The following is a 13450-nucleotide window of genomic DNA, read 5'->3' on the forward strand; positions in this document are numbered from 1 at the left end:
AGGGGTAGGTGTAAAGACAAACTCAAGAATAACCAAAACACAATGCAAGACCAGCAGATCGAGGTCATCCTCAAGCTGAGGTGCTTGGGAAGGTGGCAGGGTCTGAGGCTTGCCTCCAAAAAGTGAGTGAAGTGGTATTCTACCCATACCCTACCCATACTCCATCTCTACCCCACCCTAACCCCAGGGCAGCAGCCTCCTCCCCTCTCAGCTCAGAGTAGGCTTCCACCTTCATTTGCAGTGGGGAGTAGCCACTGCTTGCAAAGCTTTCATCTTTATGACTTCAAAGAACAGCCCCCAAAAAAGGTCCAGGGCACAATTTTCCAGGATCCAGGAAACTGGATGACTCACCTGTGCTGGCCCAGCCTGATGTCCCAGGTTGTGTCTTTCCTCTGACTTGAACCACACCTACCAGGCCTCGCCTTGTCACCAGCTCATGACAGGCATTCCTAAAAGGGCCTGTTACCAGAGCTGGGTCCCTGACTTGCTTGGGAAGGCCATTTAGAAGAATATAAATAGATAATGATTTAATTTCAAGGGAACTCTTCTCCTATAAAGTTTTTTATAGTATTTTATTGAGAAATAATTTACATGCAGTAAAATGCAGAAATCTTAAGTGTACAACTTGATGAATTTTCACACACATGCACACTCACGTGCCTTATAAAATTTTAAAGAGCATAAAAATAAATTTTAATTAAAACACACAGACTAGCTGGAATAGCTAAAAATAATTTTTTAATGGTAACAACAAATGTTGGCGAGGAGGCAGGGCAACTGGAATGCGTTTACATTTCTTACGGGAGTGTAAAATACTATAGCTACTGTGGAAAACAATTTAACAGTTTCTTATCAGGTTAAACATCCACCTATCCTGTGACCTAGCCCTTCCACTTCCAGTATTTACCCATGAGAAAAGAAAATATGTGTACACAAACATGGTACACAAATGTTCATAGAAGTTTTGTTTGTAATAGCCAAAAACTGGAAACAACCCAAAAATCCACCAACAGATGAATAAATAAACAAATTGCAGAGTACCTGTTCAGTAGAATGAGTCTCAGCAACAAAAGGAAACAGAGTACTAATGAGTGCAACGTGGATGAATCATAAAGTTATTCAGTGAAAGAAGCCAGAGAGCACATACCAATGATTCTGTTTATATAAAATGCTAGAAAATGCAAACTATTCTATAGTGACAGTGATCAGTGATTGCTTGGGGATAGGAGACAAGGAAGGGCAGCAGGGGGAATCACAGGAGGCAAGAGGAAACTTTGGGGGTGATGGATATGTTCATTACTTTTGATTATGGCTTCACACGAGTGTATGTAACATGTATGTCAAAACTTATCAAATTATATGATTTAAATATGTGCAGTTTGTTATATATCTAGTGTGTCTCAAAAAGCTGTATTTTTTTTTTGAAGTTATGTGTGTTAACCAGGTATGCTGGCACATCTTTGGTCTCAACTACTCAGGAAGCTGAGGTGGAAGGATTGCTTGAGGCCAGGAGTTTGAGACCAGCCTGGGCAACATAGCCAGACCCCTTCTCAAAGAAAAAAAAAAAAAAGATCTATGTATTTTACTACATTAAAAGTAGTAATGATTCAATTTTTCTTTCGAGTTTTGGAATTCTCCACCACGATCCCCTCAAAAAAAAAAAAAAACACATACAAAAAATACAAGTTCCAGAATTCCACATATCATCCTGTCTTTAGAATCAAGAAAAAGAAATCCTACTTTAAGCCTGAGGCAGTGACATAAGTGTGGCCACCACACTGCAGTAGCAGCAGGAAGGCAAGTCTACACAGCTGAGCCCAGACCTGCCTTCCTGCGATGTGGCCCCAGCTCCCCCTTACATGACAGGCTAAAAAGCATGTTAAAACCAGGCAATTATTCCCAGGGCTAACCGAGTATAATGCACGCGCTTCCACCTTTTCTTCTCTCTGCTTCTTCCTGTTCCTCTTCCCTTCTCGGGTGACTATTCATGGCAGGAACTCCAAAATAGCAACCAAAATACTGCACCGTGACAACTTCATCTCTTAATTACAGTAAACATTTACATAATGCTCAGGCCCAGCCAGTGCAGAAAGATTCGTTAATGCAGAAACATGCCCTTTAACCATCCTGTTTTATTACACAAACCCCCCCGGGACCTGAGCAGCCCAAGATTTGCAAAAGATGATGGAGAAATTGGCTGAGATATTAAGTCCCTTTCCAGGTGCAATTAAAAGTGGGACTGAGAGCCTCCTGTTCTCACAGATCCATAGTATTTTTTTCATGCTGAATTCACACTGTAAGGATTCCAAATAGCTGTGGTCACCCAGCAGATTTCTAACATTTGCTGCGATGAGGATTTGTTTTAATTCTCATCTTTACCTCTCCATTTCTGAATTGACAATCCTGCAGGTTTTGCTATGCAGTCTAATATTTCCATGGCCGCACAAACACAGGGCCTTGGAAATTAGCCTGAGAGATAGAGATCCCCATGAACGTTATAAACCTTCTCCTTGCTTCGAGCCTTCGATTCTTTTTTTTTTTTTTTTTTTTGTAGAGACAGAGTCTCACTGTACCGCCCTCGGGTAGACGGCTCACAGCAACCTCTAACTCTTGGGCTTACGCGATTCTTTTGCCTCAGCCTCCTGAGCAGCTGGGACTACAGGCGCCCGCCACAACGCCCGGCTATTTTTCTGTTGCAGTTTGGCCAGGGCTGGGTTTGAACCCGCCACCCTTGGCATATGGGGCCGGCGCCCTACTCACTGAGCCACAGGCGCCGCCCGAGCCTTCGATTCTTTAACACAGACCCTCTCTGGAGGGACCGACTTTAATCACATTTCCTGGAGCAACACCAGCTAGCCTGCAGAGGGGCAGCCCAGACCAGGCTTAGAATGGTAGGCTCCCCGCTTTCAAGGGGGTCTGGACAGTGTACAAGGAAGGTCAATAAAGGAGGAAGAGGAAAGATAGTAGCTTTGGGAAAAGTCAAATCGGAATGATTTCCCAGGCTCCCCTTCCCCCTCCACGTTCCCAGCCTCTTCCTGTTGTGTGGCCTTCAAAAGTGACCTGTCCTTTCTGTGCCTCAATTATCTCATCTGTAAAGCAGTGATAATGGTGCCCACTTTTCCAGGATGTTGTGTGGCTCTGATGAGGTAGCTATGTACAGAGCCTACAGCCAGGTCTGGGGGGTCAGCAGCATCCTGTGCCTGGTGGCTGCTCAGGGGGTACCAGTATTATTTTCTTACTATCACTAGCATTATTGCCATCCTTCTCAAATCTTAGCAACTAAAAGGCTCCCTCATGTCACCTTCCTAGCAATGAAATGACACTCATAGGCTCCTGCATCCCCTTTGAGAAACCTTTGTGACCTACAAGATGGGGCCTACACCAAATCAGCTTATCAAGACCACCTCCAGAGTCCCCACCCTGGTGACAAGAAAGGCATATGGGCTGAGGCTGACCTGGTGTGAGAGCAGCCTCATCGATAGGAGGGGGGAAAGGGAGATGAGAAGGCTGAGGACGAGGCCAACCAGGAACCTAGGAAGAAGTTTAAGACCCCAGAAGAGCAAGCGTGGCAGAGTGAGCAGCAAGATCCAAGGCCAATCCTAGGAAGAGGCAGGGGATCTGTAATTTATTTCATTGATGTTTATAAAGCACTTTGGCTATGCCAGGCACTGTTTTAGCACTTTGCGAATATTAACTCAATCCTCACAACTCTTTGAGACAGATACTGGTATTATTCCCATTTTACAGATGAGGCAACTGAGGCTCAGAGAGGTTCATTAACTTGTCCATGGTCACAGAGCTAGGAAGTGGCAGAGTTGGAATCTGAATCCAAGGAATGTTGCTGGATTCAAATCCCAAGCCCACACTCTTCACCATTCCAGATCATAACGTAGAGACCCAGTCAGCCTTGAGCTAGGACTTGAAGGGTTGGACAGGATGGGTGAAGGAGGGGAGGGAAGCAAAAGGCTCTGCAGGTGGAGGAAGAATGTGAACAGAGGCTTAAGGCAGAAATGAGGCCCATGACCAGGAAGAAAAGAGCTGAGGTGGAATCATGTCTGTGTCATTGGGTGGGGGATGGAAAAAGAGAGTGCTGTGAATACTTTTGACTACAAGTTACAGAAAACTGGCATTCGAACTGGCTTAAAACAGTGGCTTTAGAACTCTTTGATCATGACCCACAGTAAGGAACACAGTTTCAGCTTGGTTCTAAACACACGTCCACACCACCAAACAAGTTTCACAAAGCTCTGCTGCATGTGACGCACTCCTAGATTTTCCATTTGTGTTCTTCCGCATGCTAGCTCTATTTTTTCATTGATGGTTGTGACCCACGTAATTGACTTCATGGCTCGCTAGTGGGTTCTGATCCACAGCTGGAAAAATACTGTCTTACATACTGAGGAAGCTGATGATGTCAGTACCAAGGAGTGCAGTGGTGGGCTGGCTCCAAGTAACAGACATTCAGCAGCTCAGTGATGTTCACAAGGACCTGGATGTCCCCATCTGCCCTCTCAGCTGGCCTCCCCCTGTTGGCATCATGCTAAGATCAGTTTCTCTTAGCATCGTTGTAAGGTGTTCACAGCCACCCCAAAGGATACAGCTAAGCAGATACAAGTCCAGAGAAAGAAAAGGCAGGCTAGACTCTGAGCATCTTTCTTCAGAGCAAGTCAGTATTTCCCAGATGCTCTCAGTAAACCTCCCCTCGTGGGTCAGGACTGAGCCACAAGTCCATTCCTGACCCAATCCCTGGCAAGAGAAATAGACTGACCACCCAGAGGGGTGATAAGAGTCAAGGAGTCGGGCGCCATACACTCTGCAAGCCCTTATTATGGATGCCAGCCAAGGAATGCAACTCACAGGGTTTTCAGCAGAGGTGACAAGGTTAAATGTGGCAACAGACAGGGATGTCCAATGGCTTCTCAGTGATAATGCTGGACTATGAGGTTGAAAGACATTCTGGGTATTCACCAACATGAAGAAGGGGTCTGAACCAGGAATGGGTGGAGATCAACTTCCCCCAGGGCCACCCTGACCAGTACATGGAGGCTGGCTCTTGGAGGGCAACCTGGAGATCTAAGGACAGTACGAATGTTGGTACTCAGTCCCAGTCCTACTCAGTCCCAATCTGGGAAAGGCCTGCAGGGGACATCCAGTTGAGGCAAGGGAGCCAGGTGTCAGTATGTGGGCAATTGAGAGCAGAGAGCTATCCAGAGGGTCCAGGCCTGGAAAAGAAGGGTAGTAAGAACCAGGTTGAGTTTGAAGTGGGGCTCAATCTGCAAGAAGGAACATGAAAGATGTCTCAGTCCATTTGTGCTGGTATGACAGAATACCTGAGTCTGGGAAATTTATAAAGAACAGAAATTTATTTCTCACAGTTCTAGAGGCTGAGAGGTCCAAGGTCAAGGCACCAGCATCTGATGAGGGCTTTCTTACTGCATCCTCATATGCGGGAAGGCCGAGGAGGCAAGAAAGGGATAAATTCCGTATCCTTACATGGCAAAAGAGCAGAAAACGGAGGAACCCACTCCTGCAAACCTTTTCTATAGCAACATTAATCCATCCTCATGACCTCATCACCTCTCATTAGGGCCCCACCTCCCAACACTGCCACACTGGTGATTAAGTTTCACCATGAGTTCTGGAGGCAACAAAAACATTCAAACCACAGTAGAAGGTTTTGGGGAGAGGGTTCCTCCAGAGAGCTACTTGAAGATATCCAGTGTAAATAGTTCATATACGTTTCAGTTATCTATTTCAGGGCAAGAAATCACCTCAGTAGTTGGGGGCTTCAAATAAACAATCATTTATTTGCTCACAATTTCACAATTTGAGCATCAACTAAAGCAGCTTGGTTGGAGCTGGAAGACCTACTTCCTAAAGAGGCCTCAAGTTGGTGCAGGCTGTTGCCTGGCAGCTCGGCTAGGGCCTCGGTTGTCCCGTACGTCGGCATCTCCACGCAGTTGCTTGGACTTCCTCACAGCACAGTGACTGGGTTCCAAGAGAGATGAAGCAGAAGCTGCCATGCCTCTTTAAGGTCTATACCCAGAACCAGCACAGCGTCGTGTCGCCATATGCCTGGGTCAAATCAGTCCCAGGCCCAGCCCAGATTCAAGGGGGTAGAGAAGGACACCTTGTTAGTTTCCCAAGCTACTGTAGCAAAATGCCACAGCCTACCTTAAAATAATAGAAACGAGGCCGGGCATGGTGGCTCACCCCTGTGCTGTAATCCTAGCACTCTGGGAGGCAGCGGTGGGTGGATTGCCTGAGCTGACAGTTCAAGACCAGCCTGAGCCAGAACGCCACCTCGTCTCTAAAAATAGCCACACATTGCTGTGGGCACCTGTAGCCCCAGCTACTTGGGAGGCTGAGGCAAGAGAATCACTTGAGCCCAAGAGTTTGAGGTTAGTATGAGCTATGACGCCACAGCACTCTACCAAGGGCGACAAAACGAAACTCTCTCTTAAAAAAAAAACAAAACATAGAAATGTAGTTCTGGAGTCCAGAAGTCTGAAATCAAGTGCTCAGCAGGGTTGGTTCCTTCATGGGGGGTCAGAGGAAGAATCTGTCCCAGGTTGTCTCCCTGGCATTCCGTGGTTTCTGCTGCATCGCCCTGTCTCTGTCTCTGCCTCTACAGACACTGGCCTACCTTTGTGTCAATCTCTGTATCGTTACATGGCCTTCTCCTCTGTGTGTTTGTGTGTCTCTGTGTCCAAATTCCCTCTTCTAGTAAGGACACCCATCATTAGATTTAGGGCTCCCCCTCATCCAGTATGACCTCATTTTAACTTGATTACATATGCAAAAGACTGTACCTCCAAACAAGATCACATTAACCGGTAGTGGGGGTTAAGACCTCAACATATCTTTTTTAGGGGACACAATTCAATCCATAACATCCTACCTCTTGGTAGAGGGAAACGACAAAGAATTTGCAGCCATCATTATTCCACTGCAATCTGAGAATGATCCCAGGAAAGGAAGTGAGCGGGGGAAGGGAAGGAAGCCAATGATGCTTATATAATCGAGGCAGCTGTTACTGTGGGCGACTGGGACTGAGTCTTACCGGGGATCTCTGGGAGACAGAGTAGAACACACCTCAGTTTCCCCAGCTGAGGGAAGAGGCAGCTGGGGTATTTATCCACAGATCCCCTTGCTCTGAGCGCACTTCTGGCCTGCCTTGCGTGCAGCCAGAAAATTCCCTAGGGCAGAGTCATGGGTGTTTGCAGTAAGCTGTCTTCTGAGACAGAGGCCAGGCCACAAGCAAGAGGGTGGAGCACCAAGTGTCAGCTACAAAGGGCAGGTCAAAGCAAGCCACAGGCAGGAGCAGAGATGCCCCGTGGCAAAATTCCAATCCCACAGATTTAACCACTAATAGCAGGTTGGGGGTACATGGGACTATATCATTGAACCCTACGGGCCACCCCACAACCATTTGAATCAGACCTGGGGAACCAGGGCAGCCAGGCTCTGGGCTGAGCCTCTGGGGAACAGCTTTCCAGCCTAGGAGGACAGAAGAGGCAGTGGGGAGGTGTGTGCACTCCAACCACATCTGTTACCACGAGGGCGAAAGTGTAGCAAGCGTCAGATCTAAGCGCCAGGCCTCAGCGGTCACCCCAGCAGTTTTCCTGCCCCAAATAGCTGCTCTTCTGACCAGGTCTCAGGAAAAAGGGGAAGGGGAGAGGGGATGAGGAGGCAGGCAGAATGTTTTTCTGCTCTCTGCTTGTCATCCCCCCTCATTCACCCCCACAAACCCTCCCAGGCTCTCGTGACCTGCAAAGCTGCCTGCAGAAAGCACAGCCATGAGTTTCTCATGAATGATTTTAAATGATTCTTGCTCTGTCCACAGGGGGAAATCACGTATTGAAAATCCAGCAAAAGCCTGGTCAACTGGGGGCCGCTCTGACAGCATGACCACTGGCATTCAAACCGCAAGGGGTCCTGGGAGAGAAATAGGCTCCTCAAGTCAAGGCAGGCATGAGCCTAAAGCCATACCCTCAGAAAATCAGGCCATTGTGCCCCCACTCGGTGCCTCACACGCATGGTCTCATTTTCTCCTTCCAACCCATCATTCGCCCGCTCAATTATTCATTATGCAACAAATAATCACTGAGCACTTATTATATGTCACTCGCTGTTCTAGGCCCTGGGAAACTGTAGTGAAGAAAACAGATTTTTTTTAAATTCCTACAACCACAGTTTACATTTTTGTAGGGGAGAAAGGTAGCGAACTAATAAATAAGTCAAACCTAGTAGTTTGTTTTGTAGGTAAGTGGGAAGGTGAAAAGGAGATAGAAAATACAAGGGCTGGAGGTTTGGGGAAAGATTACAGGTTTCAAAAAAGGAACCAGGGACTTACTCACTGAGAAGTTGACACTTCAACAAAGATCTTGAGGGGGTTTAAGAAGGAGACCTATGGACAATGGAGAAAGAGTAGGCCAAGGAACAGCATAACAGCAAAGGGAACAGCCAGGGTGAAGGCCCTGAGGGAGGAGTGTACCCAGAGCATTCCAGGAACTGCAAAGAGGCCAATGTGGCTGAAGTGGAGGAGGGGAAGTAACTGGCCATGAACTCAGAGCAGGAACAGGGCAGGCACCAGATCAAGCCCCGCCTTCTTAATGCCATTGACTTTCACTCAGATAATACAGGAAGTCTCTGAAGAAATCTGTGCTGAAAGAGATAGAATCTGATTCGGGTTTTAGTGGGTCCCTCTGGCTATTATTTCTAGAATATACTGTAGAGGGGTGTGAGCGGGAAAGGGAGTATACCAGTGACTCAGTAGTTCTCCACATCCAGGTCCTGAGAACCAGTAATGCAGTAGTTAAGTATTATTGTTAGCAAGAAATGTTTTTAACTTCATTACCAGCATTTTATAAAATTTACTTTCAGCATTCCCATTTCAAAGATAAAGAAACAGGCCAATTTGTAAGTTCTTTGACCAGGAAAGCTCTCTTACCAGGAAAGCTTCTCTTAGGGATTTCCCATGAGGCCTAGGTGTATTAAAACCCAAATTGATCTGACTTCCTCTTCTTTCTTCTGCTCCCTCCTTCCTTCGGGTAAAACACAGAAAGTCCTGTTTCTTCCACTGCTCTTTGAGATGATGCCCAATTCCTTCTTGTCTTTTCCTTGGGAGGCAAATGATATGTGTCAGGCTGAAAAGTCAGATGAGCTAGGCCAAACCCTGGCTCTGACAGGGCAGGGGCAGTTTATAGAGACACAAATCCGCCTGTTGGGAGATTCTCCTTCCCTCCATGGCCCTACACAGTAGCCAGGTCTCAGTGTTCTCCTGCCCTTGGGCTTTTGGGGCAGGGCCACAGCTGAAGTTGTCAGGTGCCCAGAAGCTGGCCCCCCTCCCAGGCTTTTGTCTTCAATTGAAGCCAAAGCGATGAAAGGATTATATGGGATCAGCCGTTCCCAGAGCCTGTTTTGTGCATCGTTGGAGGTACACAGACTCATATATATTTTTTCAATAATTATGGTTATGTATTTTGATGTGCTAGGAAAAAAGGAACTGGCACAGCTAACCCATGACTTCATGAATATTATTGCCCAGGAGGAGGCTAAAGTACTTAGGGTATTTTTATTTAAATAAAAAATATTACATTAATAAAAACATAAGTGGCATGAGATACAGCAAATACCATGGAGAAGGTAAGGAAGAACCTGTGCTAGGTTGTCTCAAGAAGAGGAGAGATGAAGGGGAGGGTGCTCCACCTAGTTCTCTGAAAGGTTCACCTAGTTTCGGAAAGGTGATTTTAAAATTACCTTTGTTTATTTCTTTTAGAGACAAGGTCTCACTCTGTTGCCCAGGCTAGAGAATGGTGGCACCATAGCTCACTGCAACCTCCAGTTCCTTGGCTCAAACAATCCTCCTGCCTCAGTCTCCCAAGCAGCTGGGACTGCAAGTATGCATCACCACACCCAGCTATTTATTTTTAATTTTTTTTTTTTTTGCAGTTTTTGGCCGGGGCTGGGTTTGAACCCACCACATCCAGCATATGGGGCCGGCGCCCTACTCCTTTGAGCCACAAGCGCTGCCCTTTAATTTGTATTTTTTGTAGAGACAAGGTCTCACTGTGTTACTCAGGCTGGTCTCCAGCTCTTGGGCCCAAGCAATCCTCCTGCCTCAGCCTCCTGAGTGGGTGAGATTACAAGCGTGTGCCATCTTGCCCAGCCTCAAATATCCTTTCTTTTTTTTTTTTTTTTTTTTTTTTTTTTGTAGAGACAGAGTCTCACTTTATGGCCCTCGGTAGAGTGCCGTGGCCTCACACAGCTCACAGCAACCTCCAACTCCTGGGCTTAAGCGATTCTCTTGCCTCAGCCTCCCGAGTAGCTGGGACTACAGGCGCCCGCCACAACACCCGGCTATTTTTTGGTTGCAGTTTGGCCGGGGCCGGGCTTGAACCCGTCACCCTCTGTATATGGGGCCGGCGCCCTACCGACTGAGCCACAGGCGCCGCCCCCAAATATCCTTTCAATATAATGGTAGAACAGCCACACTGTGGAACATTAGAAAATATATACATCACAAATATTAAAATAAAAATCCACACTCTCACCTCCCAGATAACACAGTTAACACCTTAGCACATAGTTGTCCTTGTTGTACTGTGTAACAACCATAAACTTAGAGTTTAAAACACCACTCATTTGGCCGAAGTAGGAGTCTCCACTGCCATCATGCCCCAGAACCTCTGGGACCCTTGGCACCACGCGGTCGAAGACCTTCAAGTAGCGTCACACCTTCGAACAGAGAGTAGAAGATTGTCTGGCTTACCCAAGAGCAGCACCTACCAAAATCCCAGTGATAATTGAATGATATAAGGGTGAGAAGTAACTTCCTGTCCTGGATAAACATGAGTGAACTTATCAAGATAATTAGAAGGCGAGTGGCTCCCATAGCTCAGTGGGTAGGGCGCCAGCCACATACACCAACACTGGCAGGTTTGAACCCAGCCCCGGCCAGTTAAAACAACAGCGACAACTGCAACAAAAAATAGCCATGCATTATGGTGGGCGCCTGTAGTCCCAGCTACTCGAAAACTGAGGCAAGAGAATTGCTTAAGCCCAAGAGTTTGAGGTTGCTGTGAGCTGTGATGCCACAGCACTCTACCCATGGCAACAGATTGAGACATTGCATTTAAAATATAGTAATCAATAAGACTCTTCATTCAAAAAATAAAATGTTTTAAAAAGAAGATAATTAAAAGGCGCTTATAGCTCAGTGCTAACCAAGCCTTCTTCCTGCTGGGGAATGGATCCAGCATGGTGAGCGTCTCCACGCCCATCTCAGAGATGTGTGACAGCGGAAAGGATGAAGACCAGTTCCTGTACATGGGGCACGCCTCCCAGGAGACATCCGGGATGAGACTGGCTGTGTAAGACCAGAAAAGTAAATCAATTCTAGAACTTTTTATAACCTTACCAAGGAAAAAAAGGGATGTTACCAACTGATCAGTTCACCTAATCACAGATCATCAAAACAGTAGCGTCCCCACGTCCTAGGGTTTTAGGAAGTTGTTTTTGTAAAACTGTCCTCCGAATGAGCACATTCAGCTTTAGAAAATTATGTCACTTAATCTAGTCTATCTTGTTTTCAAATTTTAGAAGATTAAAAAATAAAATACTTTGCATTAAAAAAAAGAAATTCATGGGCAGCGCCTGTGGCTCAAGGAGTAGGGCGCCGGCCTCATATGCCGGAGGTGGCGGGTTCAAACCCAGTCCTGGCCAAAAACTGCAAGAAAAAAAAAACAAAAAACATTCATTTATTACCTCCCAATTCTGTAGGTCAGAAGTCCAAGTATACTTCGTTTTCTTTCTTTCCTTTCTTTCTTTTTTTTTTTTGAGACAGAATCTATGTTGCCCTGGGTAGAGTGCTATGACATCACAGCTCACAGCAACCTCAAACTCTTGTGCTTAAGCCATTCTCTTGCCTCAGCCTCCCAAGTAGCTGGGACTACAGGAGCCCGCCACAACGCCTGGCTATTTTTTTGTTGTTGTTGCAGTTGTCATTGTTGTGTAGCTGGCCCAGGCCCAGTTCGAACCCGCCAGCCTTGGTGCCTGTGGCTGGCGCCATAACAACTGTGCTACAGGTGCTGAGCCTCCTTTTTTTTTTTTTTCCTGAGACACAGAGTCTTACTCTGTCACCCAGATAGAATGCAGTGGCATCATTATAGCGTAGAGAAACCTCAAACTCCTGTCTCAAGAGATGTCAAGCCTCAGCCTCCTGAATAGCTGGGACTACAGGCACATGGCATCACACTCAGCTAATTTTTTCTATTTCTAGTACAGATGGGGCTCTCACTCTTGCTCAGGCTGGTCTCAAACTTCTGAGCTCAAAGAAACCCTCCTGCCTCATCCTTCCAGAGTGCTAGGATTACAAGTATGAACCACCCTGCCTGGCCCGACTTGGTTTTCTGCAGTGGGTCTCACAAGGCCAAAGTGAAGGTATCAGCCAGGTGGGGCTTTCATATGAAGGTTATGAGGGAAAATGCATCTCCAAGGCCATTCTGGTTATTGCCAGAATTTAGCTCCTTAGAGCTGTAATTCAAGGGAATTCATTTCCTTGCTGGCTATTGACCTCTAGGACCTCCCTGGTCCTAGAAGCCACTCCCAGATTCTTGCACATCTTTGAGCCAAATCCCTCTGATGTCTCTTGCCTTCCTCTTCTACTACCAACTGGAGAATATTCTCTGCTTTTAAAAGGCTCCTGTGATTACATCAAGCCCACCTGAATAATGTGCACCAATGAAGGGATATCTCATCCCATTCGCTGATTCTAGGGATTAGGGTGTGGAATCTTGAGGGGTCATTTTTTGGAATTCTGCCTCCCACAATATCTTTCCAGATATTTCTCTGTACACATATATTTATAGATACATATTTGTATTCTAGATACAATAAGCAACCTGATTTTTCCAGTCAGTGATCCACTGGCACCACTCACCTCCAAGAGGAATATCTGGGGGTGAACCGAATTATACAAGCTGTGTTCTTAGGAGCCATGGCAAAGATCCCCATCATCATGCCCAAAAGGAAGCAACGTGGGAGTTAAATGCCCCAGCTCCCTTGTTCCGTGGGTGGGTCAACACTCCACTGACTTCCACAGGCCCCAGCTGGATTGAGCCCTAGTTGTCACAGTAATAACTTGCTTGAGAACCCTCCTTTTATGGGTTCCCTTCCTTTCCCTTGCCCAGCTCACTTCTCCACACCCTCCTCTCCAAGGATGCCTCCTGGGATCACCTCCCTTGCAAAGGACTTGCACTCACCTTGTTATACTAGCGCCAGCTTCCAGGACCCAAGCTAAGACAGAAGGATGCAGGGGACTAGAATCACCATGAGATTATTTCAATGTTTTATTTTTTTTTTTACACAGCAATGTATTCATTTATTAATAATGCAATTAAAAAATCAGTTTTAAACAAATGTTTTAAGAGGAAAAACTATGGCTGGA

The sequence above is a fragment of the Nycticebus coucang genome, chromosome X (genome assembly GCF_027406575.1).
Source record: "Nycticebus coucang isolate mNycCou1 chromosome X, mNycCou1.pri, whole genome shotgun sequence".
NCBI classification, from domain to species: domain Eukaryota; kingdom Metazoa; phylum Chordata; class Mammalia; order Primates; family Lorisidae; genus Nycticebus; species Nycticebus coucang.